General features: G+C 42.7%; 1 pseudogene; it reads right to left on the bottom strand.

The window, feature by feature from the left end:
• Positions 1–6,858: 6,858 nt before the first annotated feature.
• Positions 6,859–9,036, bottom strand: LOC105493963 (ornithine aminotransferase, mitochondrial-like; annotated as a pseudogene).
• Positions 9,037–9,118: the final 82 nt, after the last annotated feature.

The raw sequence follows: 9,118 nt of genomic DNA, 5'->3' as shown, positions 1-9,118 counted from the left end.
CGAACTCCTGACCTCAGATGATCCACCTGCCTTAGCCTCCCAAAGTGCTGGGATTACAGGCATGAGCCACCGCACCTAGCCTTTTTTTATTTATTTTTAGATGGAGTTTCACTCTTCTTGCCTAGGCTGGAATGCAATGATGTGATCTCGGCTCACTGCAACCTCTACCTCCCAGGTTCAAGTGATTCTCCTGCCCCAGCCTCCTGAGTAGCTGGGGTTACAGGCCTGCACCACCATGACCGACTAATTTTATATTTTTAGTAGAGATGGGATTTCGCCATGTTGGCCAGGCTGGTCTTAAACTTCTGACCTCAGGTGATCCTCCCGCCACAGCCTTCCAAAGTGCTTGGATTACAGGCATGAGCCACCCTGCCTGGCCTATCCGATAGTTTTTCTATATAACCCTTTCTTTCTGGGAAGATGTGTAAGCCCAGACACTCCATGTGAGTTTCAGTGTTTCTGGATTGATAGGTCGTTGGATATGGAGCCTCTAGAGCTGAGCTGAGACAATTCTTTCCAGTCCCTAGACTATGAGCCCCCAGAGACGCTTACAGGATTTCTGTTTTACAGTGTGAAGGGAGTCTACAGGTGAATGATATTGGTTTTAACTGTCTAGCTCAGAGGGCAGAGGGAGAGGTAGGAAAGGAATGCTCAGTTACTGGCCAGCTTTGATGAGTCTGCACTTTTTCTAGGAGCTTTCCAAGCCCCCTATTCCTTAATGTTATCACGCCACTTTGGGCTAGCACTGGGCCAGCCCTGCCAAGAGTCTGCCCTATTGTGTTTACAGAACAGGTAATAAGCCTTCCAGAAAACAATTCTCCTGCTTCAAGGAGAAAAAAAGAATGCAACTTCCAGGAGAAAGCTCCACCTGGGCTGATCCTCCATCTGTGGCCTCTGACCTTTTCCCACTCTAAGCTATCTCATCCTTCAGTGGGGCCAAACATCAAGGGTTTTGTTACTGGGAACTGTTCTGAACTCCAACCACTTCCCACCTCTTCTGTGGCATCTGCAGTGTTGGGTTTGGGAAGGAAGCCAGCAGCTATTGCTGGTTCACCATCTTCTTCTGGAACCAGATATGCTTGTACATTTTGAAAGTAATGTGAAGTCATTACTGACAACAACTAAAATATATATACCACTTAACCACATGACAGGCACTATTCTAAGTTTTTTACATGTATTTACCCATTTAATCATAGCAATCAAATGAGTTAGATAATGTGGTTATCCCCAGTTCACTCTTAAGTAGCCTGAGACACAGAAAGGTTATATGACTTACACAAGGTCACACAGCTTACTAAGTCGAGAAGCCAGAAACTGAACCCAAGCTGTCTGGTTCCAGAGCCTGTACTCTAAAATACTAGCGTTAACTGGGCACAGTGACTCACTCCTGCAATCCCACCCCTTTGGGAGGCAGAGGTGGGAGGATTGCTTGAAGACAAGAGTTCAAGATCAGCCTGTGCAACATAGGAAAACACTCTCTCTACCAAAATCTTTTTTTTTTTTAAATTAGCCAGGCTTGGTGGTGCACGCCTGTAATCCCAGCTACATGGGAGGCTGAGGCAGGAGGATCACTTGAGCTGAGGAGGTTGGGGCTACAGTGAGCCATGATTGTGCTATGGAGCTCTAGCCTGGGCAACAGAGTGAGGCCCTGTCTAAAATAAAACCAAATGAAATGCTAGTGCTTTTAGCCATTCTACCATTCTATCATTCATTAGTGTTGGTATCCATTCCTTGAACAGCAAAAGAACTTCTCTTTTTTTTTCCTGTCCCTCCTCCCATCTCCCATGTTTATAATACTGGGAATTTTATTTCAACACTATAATTTTTTAAGTTTACAAACAAAAGTTTGCACTGTTTAATAAATTATACTATTTTTCTTCTCACAATTGCTTATTGAAATCACCTTCCTCTTAAATTTACTTTTCTCTTCTCACAGGACTGTATACCAATAATGATTTCTGAAGGGTATATGTGTCATTAATTTTCTGAACTATCTTTTCCCTCATTCTGGATTATCCTGGCTGTATATAGATATCTAGGTTCAACTTTTTTCATTTGTTTTGTTTTGTTTTTCTGAGGCAGTGCCTGGCTCTGTCACCCAGACTGGAATGCAGTAGCACCATCTCGGCTCATGGCAATCTCCACCTCCTGGACTCAGTGATTCTCCTGCCTCAGCCTCCCAAGTAGCTGGGACTGCAGGCACGTGGCACCACACCTGGTTACTTGCATTTTTTGTAGAGATGGGTTTCGCCTTGTTGGCCAGGCTGGTCTCAAAACTCCTGAGCTCAAGCAATCCTCCCGTCTCGGCCTCCCAAAGTGCGGGGACTACAGGCGTGAGCCACTGCACCTGGTCCAAACTTATTTTTAATCAGCTCCTTGAAAAACTTCTCCATTGCATTCTCTCTTCTGTCTCTCTAGGACCTTTCAGGATTTTATCTTTATCCTAGAAATTTACTCTGAGGGTGTGTATGTGTGTGCGTGGGCAGGTGTGTGTACACATGTGTGTTAATCAGACTCAGAACTAGGTGGCTCTTTTCGGTTTGAAGATTCATGTCTTTTGTTCAGTTCAGAAAATTCGAGAACATTATTTCTTCAAGTACTGCCTTCTCTCCAGTCTTTCTATTGTTTTGTTGTTTTTGTCATTACTTTTTTTTTTTTTTCATTTCTGAGACTGAGTTTTGCTGTGACACCCAGGTTGGAGTGCAGTGGCAGAACCTCAGCTCACTCCAACCTCCACCTCCTGGGTTCAAGTGATTCTTCTGCCTCAGACTCCCAAGTAGCTGGGATTTCAGGCGCCTACCACCACACCGGGCTAATTTTTGAATTTTTAGTAGAGACAGGGTTTCATCATGTTGGACAGGCTGGTCTCCAACTCCTGACCTCAGGTGATCTGCCTGCCTCAGCCTCCCAAAGTAGTGGCGTGAGCCACGGCGCCTGGCCCAGTCTTTCTATTCTCTAACTCTGGGACTTCTATTGGATGAAGAGTGAAACTTCTGGGATCTATTCTCCATTTCCTTTATTATTTTCATTTCCTATTTTCTATTTCATAATACTTTTCTGCTATACAGTGAAGTAGTGCCATGCCTGAACACATTTTTTCATTGGGTTGTTCCAGTTTCTCTTATTGATATGCAAAAGATTTGCTGTATATTAGAGATGGTTACTTTTAGTTTATTGTGGATGCTTCACCATTTTCCCCAAAATTTGCCTTTTTAAACAGTGTTTATGGTGTTTTTTGAATTAGATGATACTTTAGCTTTTACATCTTTATGTCAGATTCATTGTTTATGGCCTTGATGTAATGTCAGGAAGTGCCTATGCCAACTCAAGATGTCTTACACTGTAATATTTTCCTAAATTTTCATTTAGTTCTTTGTGACTTCGCATTTTCACATTTAAGTCTCTGAATTTTTAGAATTTATTATTTTATGTGGTTCAAAGTAAGGATTTCATCTTTATTTTTTCAAATGGTTAGACACTTATCAACAATCCTTTATTATACAACCCATCTGTTGCCCACTGTTCGGAAATGCATGCTGAAGTTTGTATATAAATTAGTCTGTTTCTTGACTTTCTATTTTCACTAATAAATCTGTTTCTATGTGTATTCATTTTTTTATTGTTGCTGTAATAAATTGTCAACAGCTAAGACAACACTGGGAGCGGTGGCTCATGCCTGTAATCCCAGCACTTTGGGAGGCTGAAATGGGCGGATAGCTTGAGGTCAGGAGTTTGAGATTAGCCTGGCCAACATGGCAAAACCCCTTCTCTACTAAAAATACAAAAATTAGCCAGGTGTGGTGGCACGCGCCTGAAATCCCAGATACTCGGGAAGCTAAGACAGGAGAATCGCTTGAACACGAGAGGCAGAGGTTGCAGTGAGCCGAGATCACCCCACTGAGCTCCAGCTTGGGCGACACAAGTGAGACTCCATCTCAAAAAATATTTATATTGCTAAGACAGTTTTTGAAAAAGAAGAATAAGGTGGGAAGAATGGCTCTTTCATATTTGAATACTTCTTATACAGCCACAGGAATCAAGATAGTGTAATATTGGGAGAAGAGTAGACACATAGATCACTGTAACAAAACAGAGAACCTAGAAATAGCCTTACACTGATTTTTTAGAAAGAAACAAAAAGAAGGAAGGATCATCTACTTAACAAATGGTGCTGGAGGAGTTGCATAACCATAGGCAAAAAAAAAACAAAAAGACCTAATCTTCATGCCTTTATATAAAAAAGTAACTCAAGTGGATCATATATTTAGATTTAAAATATAAAACTAAAAAAAAAAAAACTTTTACAAGAAACCATAGGAGAAACGTCTGAGATCTAGGGCATACTGAATGGTTCAAAAAGCATGATCCATAAGGGAAAAAAATACATTAGATTTCATCCAATTTAAAACTTTGGCTCTGCAAGAAGTCTTATTAAAAGGATAAAAAAATAGGGTATGACCTGGGAGAAAATGTTTGCAAACCATATATCCAACAAAGGACTCACATCCAGAATATATAATGGATGTGTATAGTACTCTCAAACCTCAACCGTAGGCTAAGCATGGTGGCTCACGCTTGTAATCCCAGCACTTTGAAAGGTCAAGATGGACGGAGGACAGATCCCTTGAGGCCAGGAGTTTGAGACCAGCCTGGGCAACATGGCAAAAACCCATCTCTACTAAAAATACAAAAATTAAACAGCATGATGATGCCTGCCTGTAATCCCAGCTACTCTGGAGGCTGAGGCACGAGAATCGCTTGAACCTGGGAGGCGGAGGTTGGAGTGAGCCAAGATCATGCCACTGCACTCCACCCTGGGTAACAGAATGAAACTCTGTCTCAAGAAAAATAATAATAATTATAAAAAACCCAACAGTTAAAAAACAAATTAGTCAACTGGAAAATCATGAAAAGATATGAACACACATTTCACTGAAGAGGAAATAAGCAAATAAGCACATGAAAAGATGTTCAACACTAATTTGCTTCACTAGATACAAATTAAGACCACGATGAGGTATCACTACACACTTATTACAATAGCTAAAATAAAAGACATTGTGACAACACCAAATGGTGACAAGGATGCAGAGAAACTGGACATCTCATTAAGTGCTGCTGGGAAGGTAAAATCTTACAGCCACTCTGGAAAGCAGTTTGGTAGTTTCTGATAAAACTAAACATGCAATGACCACACAATTCAATAATTACACATCAGAGAAATCAAAGTTTATGCCCATCTAGAAACTTGTACATAACTGTTCATAGCAGCTTTACCTGTAATAGCCAATAGCTGGAAATAATCAATATGTCCTACAATAAGTGAATGATCAAACTGTGGTACCTCCATATCATAGAATACTACTCAATAATAAAAATGAACTATTGGCCAGGCGCAGTGGCTCACCCTGTTATCCCAGCACTTTGGGAAGTCGAGGCAGGTGAATCACGACGTCAGGAGTTCGAGACCAGCCTTGCCAGTATGTTGAAACTGTGTCTCTAGTAATAATACAAAAATATCCAAGGCGTAGTGGTGCACACCTGTAGTCACAGCTACTCGGGAGGCTGAGGCAAGAAAATCGCTTGAATCCGGGAGGCAAAGAGTTGCAGTGAGCTTAGACACTGCACTCCAGCCTGGGGAGTGAGACTCTGTCTCAACAACAACAACAGTGAACTATTGACAAACAAATATCAATATCTTGGAGGAATCTCCACGGAATTATGCTGAGTGAAATAAGCCCCTAAAACGTTATATACTGTAAGATTTCATTTGTACAGCATTGTAGAAAAGACAAAATTGTAGAAATTTGATTGTCAAGGATTAGGGATGGTGAATGGCAGGAGAGTGGATATTACTAAAAAATGAGTAACACAAGGGATAGCATTGTGGTGATGGAAATGGTCTGTACCTTCCTCCCCGCAAAGAGGGATTCTTACTCTGTCACCTAGGCTGGAGTGCAGTGGCACAATCTCTGCTCACTGCAACCTCTGCCTCTCGGGTTCAAGTGATTCTCCTGCTCAGCCTCCCATGTAGCTGCGATTACAGGGGCGTGCCACAACGACCACCTAATTTTTGTATTTTTAGTAGAGATGGGGTTTCTCCATGTTGGCCAGGCTGGTCTCAAACTCCTGACCTCAAGTGATCCGCCCACCCCGGTATCCCAAAGTGCTGGGATTACAGGCATGAACCACTGCACCCAGCCATGTTCTGTATCTTTTTTTTTTTAAATATAAGCTTTATGTAAACTTTAAAGAAATATTAAAAATAAACATTTTTGACAAATTATAATCAAGCACTCAATTTAGGAATGTTAAACACTAATTCTTAACTGAAAATAATGACATCCATAGAATATATCTTGGTGTTGGCCAACATGAAATTTACTTAATATTAGTATTTTATATATGCTTAACCATTCATCCTTCCTAAAATTCAGTTATAACAATGATTTGACTTTATAAGGTGAAGTTTTTTATGTAATACCCTAGAGATAACTTTTTCAGATACAAAACATTTATACCAGCAAGGAAATTATGAAAACATATATAAAGTACACTGAAGGACGTGACTTAAAGGCTGTCTGTATACATAGATGTGTTTCACCTTAGAAAGTACACATGCACATCAAAACACTTTTACTGAATATAGATGCCATTGCATTCTCTTACTTACATTACAAAGCAAACGGCAGGTTCATAAATGTTCTTCTATTATGTATCAACTGAAAAAAAAACATATATTCTAAAACAAAAGTTTTGAAGACACATAGAAGTGGAATGTGCCCGCATTAAGAGCAGAGCTTTTACAAGATCACCTCTGTCCAGCCAGCTCCCACGGACCACTGAAAACAGCTGCTACACTGAGAACGACAAGATGGTCTTGTTAATGATTTCACTGGACTCTCGAATCTCATCCTCCTTGACCACCAGTGGAGGAGAAACCTGATGATGTCACCATGGGTTGGCTTGGCCCAAAGTCCATTATCTCGAAGTCATAGACACACCTTCCAAGCATCACAATCTTTGGTTTCTTTAATAACAATAGCATTTAATAATTATTTTCCTCCTGCGCACAGTGGCTCATGCCTGTAATCCCAACAGTTTGGGAGGCCTAAACGGTGGATTACCTGAGGTCAGGAGTTCGAGACCAGCCTGGCCAACATGGCAAAATCCCGTCTCTATTAAAAATACAAAAATTAGCCAGGCATAGAGGCACGTGCCTGTAATCCCAGCTACTCAGGAGGCTGAGGCAGAAGAATCGCTAGAACCCAGAAGGCAGACGTTGCAGTGAGCCAAGATCGCGCCATCACACTCCATCCTGGGCAACCAGAATGAACCTCTGACTCAAATAAATAAATAAAATAATTATTTTCATCTTATGGCAGTTACATCAGAAAGTGACGTCATGGGTTCATTTCTCAAGATAATATCCATTTTTTTCTGCATTTTCAGCAAGGTTTTCTTCTTCTAAAACCTCAAGGGCTGGGATGGCCACTTGGCAGCCTAGTGGATTGCCACCATATGTGGACCCATGTTTGCCTGGCTTAATGGTCAGCACTATGTCATCGTCCCACAGCACCACCGACACAAAGTATCAGCCCCCAGAAAGGGCCTTTCCAAGGAGGACTATATCAGATCTGACATTTTCATGATCAACAGCTAGTCATCTACCAGTTCTGGCTAATCCTATCTGTATTTCTTCAGCAATGAACAGAACCAAGCTGGGAGCATGAGATGGGACGAGGGTAAGTTAATATACCGCAAAGCTTGCTGTTCTTATGGAGATTCAACTGGTCTTTCTTTCTTCCTTTCTTCTTTCTTTTCCTTCTTTCCTTTTTTTTTTTTTTTTTTTTTTTTTTTTAACAGTCTTGCTCTGTCGCCCAAGCTGGAGTGCAGTGGTGTGATCTCAGGTCAATGCAATCTTTGCTTCCTGGGTTCAAATCGTTGAGTGAGCCCAGGAGGTCGAGTGCAGCCTGGGAAACAGAACAAAAGGCAGGGTGGTGCATGCGTGCCAGGCTGAGGCAGGAGGATCACTTGAGCCCAGAAGGTCGAGACCAGTAACTAGCCTGGACAACATAGCAAAACGGTCTCTACTAGAAGCACTAAGAATATTGGCCAGGCATGGTGGCTCACAGCTGTAATCCCAGCACTTTGGGAGGCTGAGGCAGGCAGAACACAAGGGTCAGGATGTGTCTGGAAGTGGTGGGTTCTTGATCTTGCTGACTTCAAGAATGAAGCCCTGGACCCTGGCAGTGAGTGTTACAGTTCTTAAAGATGGTGTGTCCGGAGTTTGTTCCTTCAGATGTTCAGATGTGTCCAGAGTTTCTTCCTTCTAGTGGGTTCGTGATCTCACTGGCTTCAGGAGTGAAGCTGCAGACCTTCGCAATGAGTGTTACAGCTCATAAAGGTGGCATGGACCCAAAGAATGAGCAGCAGCAACATTTATTGGGAAGAGCAAAAGAACAAGGATTTCACAGCATGGAAAGGGACCGCAGTGGGTTGCCATAGCTGGCTCGGGCAGCCTGCTTTTATTCTCGTATCTGACACCACCCACATCCTGCTGATTGGTCCATTTTACAGAGAGCTGATTGGTCCATTTTGACAGGGTGCTGATTGGTGCCTTTACAAACCTTTAGCTAGACACAGAGTGCTGATGGGTGCATTTACAGTCCTTTAGCTAGACACAGAGTGCCGATTGGTGTGTTTACAATCCTTTAGCTAGACACAGAGTGCTAGACAGAAAAGTTCTCCAAGTCCCCACTAGATTAGCTAGACACAGAGCACCTATTGGTACATTTACAAACCTTGAGCTAGACACAGGATGCTGATTGGTGCATTTACAAACCTTGAGCTAGACACAGGGTGCTGATTGGTGCGTTTACAAACCTTCAGTGAGACATAAAAGTTCTCCAAGTCCCCACCTGACTCAGGAGCCCAGCTGGCTTCACCTAGTGGATCCCGGCCGGGCTGCCAGTGGAGCTGCCCACCAGTGCTGCGTGGGCACCTGCACTCCTCAGCCCTTGGGCAGTCCATGGGACTGGGTGCCGTGGAGCAGGGGGCGGTGCCTGTCGGGGAAGTTCGGGCAGGGTGGGAGCCCACTGGGGGCGGGGCTCAG

Source organism: Macaca nemestrina, chromosome X, assembly GCF_043159975.1.
Source record: "Macaca nemestrina isolate mMacNem1 chromosome X, mMacNem.hap1, whole genome shotgun sequence".
NCBI lineage: Eukaryota > Metazoa > Chordata > Mammalia > Primates > Cercopithecidae > Macaca > Macaca nemestrina.
This window is presented reverse-complemented; position numbering and strand designations above follow the sequence as displayed.